Below are 12,588 nucleotides of genomic sequence, written 5' to 3'. Positions count from 1 at the left end.
GTATTTTAAAGAGTTGCGCCTGTCGTATATGCGCCTTGCTGAGATTAGCACTTGGGTACTATAATAGGTATGTTAAAGGGTGTTTTTCTTAGAATAGAATAGCTCGAATACGTACGCGTTTTTGGCATCTTATTCTAGTTATCTAATTTAATACGATTAAGTGTTATTGTTACCTACCCACCTACGACGATAACCTAAAATTTAATGAAACAAAGACAGAGAAAATATTACTTTTTCAACTTACCTATGTTTTTCCAGATTTTGTCACCTATGCCGCAATTGCCATGCTGTTCGAGCATGTACAACTTTTGCCGACTACGTTTGTGGTACATATAGTATTTGGGATGTCGGGTCATGACAATGACAGCTCATCCACCCTGTGTACAGCGGTGTACTGCTGATACCTCTGATAACTTTCAGTGCACCGATCGTCGTAGCTATGATCGTTATTGAATCAAACATCTCGTGAGGTTCTGTTCACGTCGCCACTAGCGCGACCTTCAAAGCAGAATGAAAATACCGTATACCCTCAATCGTGAGATTTACAGTAGGTCGTACCCATGAATCCCGCTATCTAAAACTGTCGCTTTGACTTTATTATCTGTAGTCTGGTTATTGGAAACGTTGTGCCTAATAGCGGATGACGTAGTTGTAATTCCGCTTGCTATGACTAGTCTTCGTTGGTAGTCTATTACAGGTAATGATCTGCTCGTGTAGTGTTAAAAATATATTGCTGCCGATCGCGTCTGTTTACGGTTACGCATGCCTTATAAAATGGTATCGCAACTAAGTTAACATTCTGTGATTCCTGGCAATCAATAGAACATCTCCTGAGTTCGATGTCCAGTATTGCTGCCTTAGACTTTACTACTTTCAATGGGTAATTGCTACTTACTGCACTTAAAATGAATGGTATGTCTGTCAATATCTTTCTAGCTTTCTCTCACGTGTCCTTGTATTTGATAGGCAAACGCGTTACCATCGCATCGATCCATAGTTTATGGTAGCTTGCCAATATCTTCGACCTATGGCGATGTCGTTTGGAAGCATTAAATACATGGAATCTTACATCCGATATCGCCCGTTAGGCACTGCTGCTTTCGGCCTCGTTATAACCTGTCAGGACTCTAGAATCACCTTCCTTGCTCTGAATGCCTCTTCCTCATAACTGATCACGAACAAAGTCAAAAACCAGTGATCGTTCTCAATGTGCTAGCATGACCGGCCAATCAATGGCTCAATTGATCAGCAACTGATTTTACAAAAAAAAATGCGCTGTGCCAATTTTCTTTTCCTTCATTTTCAAATTCACCTACAACTTTACATTATTGTGCCATGTGGAAAACGTTCCCATCTACCATGGCGTTGATGAACATTACTAGTGAAATGTACAACAATTTTGTACCGTGGCCAATCCAGCCCGCCTGCGCCGTGTTTGCTTAAATCAATCATTACAACTTCGATTTCTGGACCTCGTGAGTTTTCCGCTCATGACTTCACTATAGATATTGCTAGAACTACCGCTAATTCATATGTTGCTCTTGCGATTTCATCGAACTGATCCGGCGTTCCACTAAAACATGAAGCAGTGCACTTCGTTGCGTGACCATATCCACAATAGTTATAGTGATGACAGTGGATGGTGGAACACACCCAATGAAGTTTAGCCGCAGATGCGATCGGCATTCGCGAGGTCCATCGGCTATATATGAGTCATGAAATCAATGACGCTTGGGTAGCGAATGAGCGCGTGTGTATTACGAACGAAAGCTTTTGTTGGACGTTCTCGTCGTGACGCAGCCCAGCAAGAGGATCAAGCCACGATAATGTCGGTTATCATGAATTATAACTATTGTAGACATTTATATGAGATGCCCATCAAAGTAGTTCATTTTTTTATGACTGTAAATCGGATGGCACGCGTCATTGCCGAATCTTAATAAACTGCCAAGGCGTGGACAAACAGACAGTCATTAATTTACCCATGTCTGCATTCAAACAATGTTCTCTCTCCGAATGATATGCGAGGTATAATTAAGGCGTCCATTAAATAAATTAATGTCAACCTACGAAAAATGAAAGCATCTATCCAGCCTTTCCACGTGATCTCGCCTATAAACGATGCCCAGTGCGCTACGGTGATTCCGCCGATATTATAACCATAATTATAATCAATCGTGATAATAACAATAATAGAAACAACAACATTTATATTGATGAACTATAGGACTATTATATGTGAGTATACCTAAAATAAACACCAAAGTCAAACACATCCTTGACCTCCGATTGCCTGATTCGTTGACGGCAAGGTTTATTCGTAATAAGACCTATTATTTACGTCAAACTCAACCAGCGGGCAATTAGGCACCAACAGCGCTCGGTACCTCACGATGTGTGCATACCATATACATTCGCAAAACATATACCTCAGTTCGTTTTTTGAAGTTTTACGTATGTATTATGCCAATGAAGAGTATCACGTATTTCTATTGGTTCACTTCTCTCTAGTGATGCTCCAAACAGAAGGGGAGCCAAATGAATATCTAATCGGTCGGCTAACATAATACATAATGAGATCACAATCACGACGCCCACCGATGGCCCAACATAATCACCTACGGAATTCTGGTCTTGCGATGATTTCGTGTAGACATGATCCTGCTACCCTTATAATGGCGATATTTTGTTTCCGAAGCCGTTGACGGTTCTATTGCGAGTACTAGAGCCTTTGCTGCTGTTGTTAAACGATATGCAGGGCCGGCTGACGTTGAAGTGTATTGAATGTGACATCGCTCATAGCGCTACCGTTGCTGGTCAACGGCGGACGTGCGACGCCACACCATTGAGAGCTCATAAGCAGACTAAATTCTAGACAGAGCTTTTAGGATATTGAGACAATACGAAAAATGACGAGTAACACGTTTCCTAGTATTTCGTAGCAATTGACCATCCGTCTCAATAAGCCGCCGGAGTCAGTGGCCATGTTTCTTCCACTAAATGCTCCCCAATACGTAGAAAACGGCGCGTACAAGTGGTCCCCATCTGTTGATGCTGAATCTGGCGCTTGGCCAACTCGAGAAAGCTTCATCTGGCTATTGGTCCTTTTTTCTTTGAAAGTTGCCTTTCGATTTCTCTTTATTTTTTTGAAGCTGCGAGCGTCGTACGGCCATCTATGGTAGGAATGAGTCAAAGAAAAGCGCCGTGAGCTCCACTGATATGTAACGAAACTTCAAAGTTTTCAATGCTTGTGTAATGCACCGTTATCTACCGTCGGTGACGTTTTTGTTTCTGCTGCTGTCGCTATTTCTGCGGTTGCGACTTGACTTCATCTTCTGTTTGCGTCGTTAGTTGTTGCGGGATAGGGGAAGTCAAAAGTGAGGATTCAATACAAAGTTCCTCTTTTGCGTACTTTGAAGGGCAACTTTTGCGGTGGCATAAGTGAGTGTGACAAGCGATAGAGATGAATAGGGTCGACATCGGGCGTTATTCAATCGCTAGCGTCACTGTTAATTCACAGGTTCAGGGAACGGCACGTCGAGGAGACCTATTTCCGCTGCCGTAACACGGCGCCGACGACACCAACGCGTTTCAAAGCGTTCAGACAGACAGACGTCGTTGCTTGCATGAAGCGTCTGGATTGGAACGGAATTTATCTAGTGTCTGCGTGGTTATCGTTCATGACTCCCGGAACGAATTAAACCGAAATGCAGATGTGTGCTAATTGATGCGACGAACGCACCTAGGATCCCAAAAACAAAAAAAAAAAAGAAAAAATATTGAAGAAAATGAAGGCATTTTACAGGATCGTTAGTTTGTTGTCACAAATGACAGTGCCTTCGAAGGGCAAAGCATCCGCTTAACCAGTAGCCGTAATAATAGAAAAAATTGAAGACGTCATGACAGAAACCGACTCCCTCACCGCGTGCCGAGAAGCCTCACTTACCGGCAATAAGGAGTGCTTCGATCAGTATTTTCTACTTTGAAGGGGAACTTCGTTACGAACTGCACTTGCGAGCTCCATTTGGTACGAGTTAGCACTGAATATCTCGGTCACATGCCGTTGCATTGAAGTCAGTTCAAACTCAAACGATGCGTAATAAGTGATCAGGGTGTGCGCGCAAGCATACAAACCTAAAAAGGAAGACAAGATTCGATCTGGTATGATATCGCAACCGCATTTTCTTGTATATGTAAATGTCCTCTCTCAATAGACAAATCATGGAGAATCATGAGATCATGCTATAGTAAGATTCTTCTGTTCTATAGGGTGGCCTGTAGGTATGCATCGGTGGTGGTATTTCAAAATGGCAGCAGCCAGTCAGCTTTTTGTCTTCCTGCTGTATATGGAGTAATAGTTTTTATCGAGACACATATGTAAACGAATGCAAACGACCAGAACATGACGACATATCGTCATCATAATGCTAGCGAGGTACAAGAAAGGCGGTTATCAGGGCCGGATTCACTGAAAGGTCTTAATTTTTACATTGTTTCAGTGTCAAGCACCTTTGAAATCTCACAAATTTATCTGCTTGCCTGGAGGAACATTGGCCTCGGATATCGGTTGATTGCTCGGATCGCATCGCTGACGAGAACAATGTATCACGGCACCGATGGTTCAACGCAGTCCGCGGTCACTTACCAAAAGTCGGACAGTCTTCTTCAGGAAAAACGTCATACATAAGATACATAATTGGGGATGAAAGCAGAGTAGTTTTTTGAAATATTATATACAGGATAGAAATAAAAAAGCAAAAGCGCTATTATACGAAATTAACATACCTGTTAAGGGGGCGAGCAGAACCTAGAATCAAGGAATATAGTTATTATACACCCGCTACTTCTAATAAATGCACTATTCGGGTTAAGTTGAGACCAAAGCCTAGGGAAGACCTTGTTTTTTTTGTTGCTTATGATGCACATGCATCCATTGCAATCAAACATTTTGTAGGAAAGTACAACGTTCCAATAACCTGACATCCAACATCTCTTGTGACGTCCAACATCATAAACAGTTATGCCATCGCATATACTTCACGTATCCTTTGATATAAATTACTTCATTTCCATGAAGCTTGGTAGAGGTTATGCATATCGTAGCAAGGACAGTCGATAAATATCGATCTTGTCTTCTCTATCTTAAAGCAAGTCTCTGTGTTCCAGTACATTAAACCTGAGCGTGTGACTCGTAGTTTCAACGAAGAGGCATTTAACGAGCGGCTTGGCTCTTGCATCAATCGGTTTACACTTAACCTATACAGGTATATATATCTATATAAGTATATAGGTATATATACATATATAATATAACAGGAAAATGAAGTACTTGTGGGACGCACAATAAAACTAACTCGTTGCGTAGAAAACATCAAACCAAACCGTTCGATAGAGATATTTGAAAACCAACACGCGGAGGATTCAGTCTAGAAATTGTCTAAAGTTTCTCTGTTAATTACTTTTTCCACGGTCTGGAGCGAGTCGTATACTGTTCCGCATTTATTTATTTGAACCGTTTTGTGGACATCAACATTTCAATTAAAAATTGTATCAAGTAATTACACGTGCCTACTTTTTCTATGTGCTTATACATTAATATTAAGGCCAGTGCCGTTAAGCATGTAAGGTTCTTGATTTTCGTTATTTTGAAACGCCACAATCGCAAACAACTGGCAATAATTAGCACCGTTTTATATTGCTACGAACGAATGCCATGAAGTAATATCATTCTTCCCTAAACTTTTGCTCGTTGTCAATCGAAAATCAGACGAGTGTTCGTGCTTCAACATTCGTCGCTCGCTATTCGTGCCGGGGCATTAAGGACGTTCGGCTTTACGCGGATCCTTATTCGGTGACGGCTGTTTTGTCTAATCAGCCCATCATCTATCACTGGATATTATAATAAAAACTGTAGGAATTCAACACAACTGATCCTTGCAGCCACGCATCTTGTACAAAGGCCTCCCATTCCATGATATAATTGTGCGGCCTAAAACGACTGTCCGCGTCCATAAAGAGTCAGCTGCCAAAACAACGAAAGATACAGCTCATCATCATCTTAGTCGGACCGCCTGCATTTTCAGCTGGTAGTCTTGATTATTTGTTTCAGTTTTGTTCACACTATTTCACGCCGATGGTTATGCCACAGAATTACGATAAAAATAAAAGTATAATAAGGGCTTTTCATCAGTATCATGCCAATCTTCATTTCCTATCATTTTAAAAGCCGAAGAATCAACAACGCCATATATCGGGTCGCCGTCAGTTCTGCCTCTAACGGTACTTATCCTATTAGGTTAGACATCGAATCAAGCGATGACGTCTGAACGATGCCGATTGGAGGCTCGTACCGTAGACAGCCTGGAACGCCTGAGTGTCACAGCCGGGTTGGTTTAGCACCCGCACAGAAGCTGACCAGTTCCAACGGCGTCCAGAGTAAAGAAGAACACTAGTAAAAGTAAAGTAAAGAGAAACTACGAATCACGAAATGAATGCCTGAGGCAGTAATGCGACGTTTCTATCACCTGTAGGTTTGCGGAGCCATTTTTGCACCGACTTTTGGCTGCTACAGCGTTCGATGTCTTTGCCAGTCACCTGTGACCAATAACTTTTGGCGAATCTACAACCGGGTAACAGGCTTTCGCCCAGCTATGCTCGTTCGGCTCGTCGCAGCTGAAGTCCGTCAAATTTTTAATAGGAGGCGACCGTGGCGGAGTTGGCAATAATGACGCTCGGCGGCATCGTTAAGTACGACGACTTCAGCATCAAAGTTTGAGCGCGACCCATCGCGCTATCTAGACTTTTAGAAACTGACGAGAGCTAATCCCATGTCTTTTATGCTTGGTCTTGGCCCCACGGCTATCGTAATGTATTTTGTTTCTTTAGTCGATCACACCAGTCGTGTAATATCTAGGACGTATCAAAATAATCCGTTTTGAGTGTGTAAATTATAGGAGAACTGGGAAAGAAGATGGCTCCACCGAAACTCTATAAGATTGCTTCGTTCTTGTTGACGTCTCGTCGTCGGCGGAACGAATGAGCTCCATTTTCAGCATTGCCTATGGGTCCGTAATGCCCGTCAAATCTAATAGTCCATGCGTTTGCAGATAAAAAGCCCTGAAGACAGGTCTATTTCCCTTTTCTTCGCTTTCTCTTCGACGAAGATTCTTTGATATTTGATGCTATTGATTACTTTGACTTGTTATTTACGAAAAAAAAAATTATCGCCGCCGCTGCTTTCACATGCAGGCGTATGTAAATCATTATTTCGTCTCCTTTGTTTGACCGTATCCTATACGCATTACACAATCCACCTGAAGTTCGTCTACTGTAATGGAATTGGTAGATCGTCCAAAGAAGCAATCATATTACTGCTTTTTTAACACCATTTTGATCAGCAGGTAGATATCAAGTGGGCAGGGGCACTGGGTCCGGATGTTTGCCACCGCTCTTACCCACGGGACTTTTCCGCGTACAAAGGCAAAAACCTGATTGCTAGTTTTATGCATTAAATCCTTTTTGTGACTATAAAGCGGCAATAACGGCTTAGTTCGCTGAGCGTCACATTGTACGTCCGTCCAACTATCGCTATCGCTGAATTTTGTTAAATCAATTTTACCCCATAATTGACAACGATTGCTTGAGTGCTGGCTAAGAACAGTCTAAAGGTCATCTAGACAATTTATACAGGCAGCAAAACTACAATACTATATGAGCAGGTCATGACTTTTCAGTGACCCCCGGTTTCTTGTGCCAGACAAATATGGTAAACTGTGTTCAAAGCAAGTATATTGGCGAGTGAAATTAGGAGAAGGGAAATAATAGATGAGTGGGTAGTTAACCAACTGCGACGCTCTCTTCTAATAAAGCCCATTGGAACTTTTTTTTTTTACTATATCATTTACTATAAATAAGCCCATCCATATGCCTACATATTTCGCCTATGAATCCGGCAAAAATCCGACCGATGCCTATCTGTATATGTTATGATGCCAGGCAGTCCGGGCTACAACCTGCCACGCGCCAATCTCATAAGCCAGGGACTACAGATTTGGCGAGAAAATCATCAGGAACAGCATCAGTAGGAGAACAATAATAACAACGACAGCAGCAAGAACGATAACAAAAACATTTGCTTGTATCCCATATCGGTACAGGATCAACGGCTCACGCAGTTCTTGTGTCCGCGTCTACATCCGTAGCCGCCCTTGGTGGCGCTGTGTAGTGGAATCACAGCGTGGATTGAGCCCTCTTTAAATTTCAAACAGCGAAGAAAGCCGGCCCAGGAAGCACAGCAAAAAAAATGTATCATCACTGACCATTTTTAGTTTACCATGCACGCTTCCGCTACGTGCACAAAAGCGAGATACGACCTGCATCAGCCGTACACTTGTTTTAATCCGTAATGGTCCACATTTGAACCTACACGCTTAAGGGCAACTTATCGTTACACAAGCAATAATATAAACGTAAATGATATGTTGAACTGAGAGGTTACTTATATGTGGAAAATTCATCATTCAAGGCTATCACAGGACGCGTGTGCCTCGAACAGTCAGCATAGTCGGAACCGCAAAGAGAAAGGACACTGACGCCTGTTTATCAGGACCAAGCCGTAGATCTGCTTTCATGTCTATGAATGAGACGTGATCAATATACCAGCAAGGCCAAGTGCATATAACGGGGGCAGATGGTTCGTTCTGTGCTGGGGATCGACTGTCTGAAGTAATGCTTAATTAGCGCAGAAGTGCCAAACATAAAGCTCGAAAGTTTATATTTGAACGATTCCGTACATTGAATATTGAGCCTAAGGCCATCATGCCTAGTAAAAGGAGTCGGCGTGGCGGGTTGCGTCAATTACAATTGTGAATGTGAGTGGAAGTGAAGCGCCCTAATTCGCATACGATCACCATGGCCGTTCATCTTGGGGTGGGTTACCCTTGCTATAGCTTTACTAAACAAACTGTGTATTCTGTCAGATGTTTGCTCTTTTTAAGATTTTTCGTTTTCCTTCTGTTCACCGTTAACTTTCGAAAATAGGCGCCAGACTATATCTGGCTTTTGACTCACGTACACCGCGTGTGGTGGAGCGGAACGAATTTGAAGAAATCATTTCCATTTTCAGTCTCCTTATTTGTATAAAATCGTAAAGCGTTGCTAAAGGCGCAGTTAAATGACCTTCCAGTGTCGGATATTTCAGTAGAATTTTGTTATATCCTATGAGCATGTTTCTGTCTAACAAAAGAGGCTCGCTGATCCCTCAAGGCTCGATTAATTGTACAATCCGCAGCTAGTTTTAGGTATCATACTGAAAAGTCGATTTAGTCACGCTTTGCGATGGGATGATGGAATCACGCCGTACAGTCCACTTATATCAGGAAAACTGATGGGTTTTAGCGCTCCAATATGCATATAAATTTAACTTGAACCCGCGCAAGAGTTGCCACTGAGATTGCTACACTTATTCCACATGTACCCGAAAAAACGTGGTTATATCGGGTCATAGAAATCAATTAGTGCCACTGATCGCCGTCATCCGCAGCAAATGGACCTTTTTCAAACGCATTGTTTCAAACGCATTTTTTAGCATTGATGATATCAATGCTAAAAAGTGTCGCTGTCTCGTTAATTGAGATTGGTCTGAGGTGGCGTCGATGTAAAGCGAGCTCAAGGTGACATTGTTGGAATACTATCCCCGCCGTGACGAGTCTTTCCGTTGTGAAAACTCAGCAAAAGCATGCTCTTTTGTTTTTTGTTACCATTACTTAATTAATGGCCCAAAACTTGATATATTAGTGAAGCAGGGCCCAGGTGGGGCGAAATATCATTAGACTGCATTCGAACTTCGTTGCCCCGGCGAATTGGTTTATGATGATGAAAATGTCTGTTGACGCTCTTCACACACCACCGATCTAGCGGGTCGATAAAGCCGCAGGTATTTCGGTACATTGCAATATGTGTGTGTCTGCTCTTTCGATCTATTTATTATTCACACACATCTTATATAAAAGTAAAAACAAGAAAAATGCTCATTGGCAACACGAAGCCGATTGCGTATAGCGGATGAGCTGCCCACTGAAAAATATTTTTTCTGCCACTTTTATCCGTTTTTGGATACGTTGGTCGCACGTCTGACGAAGACCTCGTTTCCAACCGTCTATGCACTGTTAAACTAATTCGTCTTATACAATCTATCTTATAGGAAAAATATAAATGACACAAAACGTTTAGAACCGTTGAGAATCAGTAATAGACATCGGCAAGCATATGAAGTCGCTTATCTTGAGCTATGGAATCTGGTTGAAGCGCTCGCGCGAATGTCCTGCGTGTTCAAGTTTTGGGTTTACGTTGAGCGACAATAAACATTCGCTTTCGGGCACTGTGAGACGAATTCAAAACCGACCCATCTATCTAACAAAGGACCATATCATAGTGTTTTGTTTTGAATGAAATCGGTCAAAATTATTTTTTTTCTTTTCAGTTTCTCAATGACCGATGTACGTCGATACAAACGGATCTATTTTCAGACTGTGAAATTAGCGAAAGGTCGTGATATACGGTGCCTATATGCCCCATTCGTTGATCAGGCCAACATTAATCAATGGTATCAAAATTGTATTACTTTTTGCACGTTGGGAAATACGGAACACAGCAATGCTATCCATCTACTACGAAAAACTATCAATTTGCGAACTCTATTATCCTGTATAGTGGCATACGCAGAACAGTGTGAAGTAAAGGGCTTCATTTCAATAGCAATTCTATGCAGTTTCGGTATAGTGCCTGTTACGGGCCTAACAAAGATTACATCGAAAAAATCCATTGAGATTTCGATCAGCAATGGAGTACAATTCGACAGACACAGTGTAATCTGACCAGGAAACTCTAAACTATAATGAAGCATTCTCGGTACCAAAAACCTTCCGCGTCGACACAACGGTGATTGTTTCGTTGAGAAAACGTGCAATGCAATATTTAAGACGCAGTATTTCCTATGTTCATTATGGACATGTAAACATCGTAGTCCACTATCCTGTAACCTCACTGATCCGACAAACGAGTGAGAGTCGTTTGGATACGTGAGCATAGTTTCGTCAGTCTTTTTGTTTGTTTACGTTGCCACTTTGTTACTATCGGCTTGGCAAGCACAAGGATCTTCTCTCACAAGTCCATTGTGAGCCTAACAGCTTTTGCATGTATCACGCGTCAGTGTGCGCGTGTGTACACACAGTTTTCTGAAGAAGTGAATTCTATACTAGACCTATGCCACGACCTTGACTTGCTGCAATTGCGAACTCAAGCTGATGGTGATATTTTTCGTTGGCCTGCGTAGCCATGACGATATTCGCATTACATTGTATGAAAATTATACGGGACGAAAACCTTATTATTTTATACATAATCCTACTGTCATCGTTATAGCGGTAGCGTATATGCTGCGGTATGTAATTGGCTAGGAAAGCGGTTAAAGTCTGAATCCACGACTCTACTGTTAAGTATTCTCCGCGTTTACTTATCCTTGTTTCTGCTGTCATAACACAAATAGTCATTACGCCGTTCGGGACGATTACACCACCTTCCCTGTTGATCTTTATCGTCCCATTGAACCGACCGGGCAGCTCTAGTCACCGGCGGAGGGCTTCATTAACGTCAATATAACGTCGGTGTGCTGGGTTGGCGACTCTAAGTTGTCGTTTCTTCGCGCCCGCCTGAACGACCGCTCATCCGCTTTGCTCTATGCTGTTGCCCTCATCGGAAGCAAAGGTAATTGTCGTTAGCTCATCGGCAGAGCCGGAAGCGCGAACAGTCTGATATCGAGCTGCGGGTAACGGGTGCTGCAGGCTAATGCTGTCCCATCGCCGCGGATGCTTTCGCAACGGCCAATGTCTGGAATCGATTTTTCCTCTTCGGTTTTATCTGTATTTCTTTCTCTACTTTTTCCCACGAAGCCAGATTCAAGTTTGGTAGTGTTTGCGTGCGGCCGACATGACGGAAGAAATCATGTGCAGCTGTTACGTAAACGCGACTCGCATATCGGTCGATGTTATCTGACCTCATGAGCGGCTTTGATGCCCGCCTCGGCTTGCAAGTCTGTTGTCTGACACTGATATTTATTGTCGTCGTTATCTTCTTCGGCTGGACACTTTTTGCTTTTCTGCACATGGATTACCCGCTTATAAATTTGATTGGTGCACGATGTTCAGAAGTAGCGAAGTTGTAGATAATTCGCATGCGTTATAGTGGTCTGATCGAGAATTTTTTCATATGAGGCTCTGCATCATCGAAACTGGAGCCCACTTAACTAGCTGATCTGATTTTTGCTCTAGAAAAAACGAGATACAAAGCCATACGCTTTCACACGTGCAACAGTTGTCGCGGTATACCCTCTGGCTCCGGAGTAGGAAAAACGTCACGCCACACGTCGAAGTGGCCGCTTTAAGGCGCAGTTAAACGTATCGTTTGAAGACGAAAGGAACAGCTAGCTTTACAAAACGTAATGAACTTATTCCAGATTTCATCTCATGTTATTCAGAATACGACAACGGCATATCGCAACAAAACCCCAAACAACTGCCGTCGATTCGCACT

The 12,588-nt window shown here is 42.5% G+C and overlaps 1 protein-coding gene across 8 annotated transcripts in view; it reads left to right on the top strand.

Moving 5' to 3' along the window:
* The window catches only part of LOC111242823 (uncharacterized), an 82,565-nt gene that overhangs the window by 48,978 nt on the left and 20,999 nt on the right, over nt 1-12,588 (top strand). Inside the window, exons 1-2 of one of the 8 annotated variants that reach the window (XM_086977135.1) lie at nt 4,048-4,161; nt 4,500-5,264. The exons of the other annotated variants lie outside the window; for them this stretch is intronic. The gene's annotated coding sequence lies outside the window, so the exon portion shown is untranslated. Of the gene's footprint in view, nt 1-4,047; nt 4,162-4,499; nt 5,265-12,588 lie in introns of those variants that run through there. 8 annotated transcript variants of the gene reach the window in all.

The sequence above is a fragment of the Varroa destructor genome, unplaced genomic scaffold, assembly GCF_002443255.2.
Source record: "Varroa destructor unplaced genomic scaffold, Vdes_3.0 BEIS01000001.1, whole genome shotgun sequence".
In the NCBI taxonomy this organism is placed as follows: domain Eukaryota; kingdom Metazoa; phylum Arthropoda; class Arachnida; order Mesostigmata; family Varroidae; genus Varroa; species Varroa destructor.
Note: the sequence above shows the minus strand (reverse complement) of the source record. Positions and strands in the feature narration are given on the sequence as shown.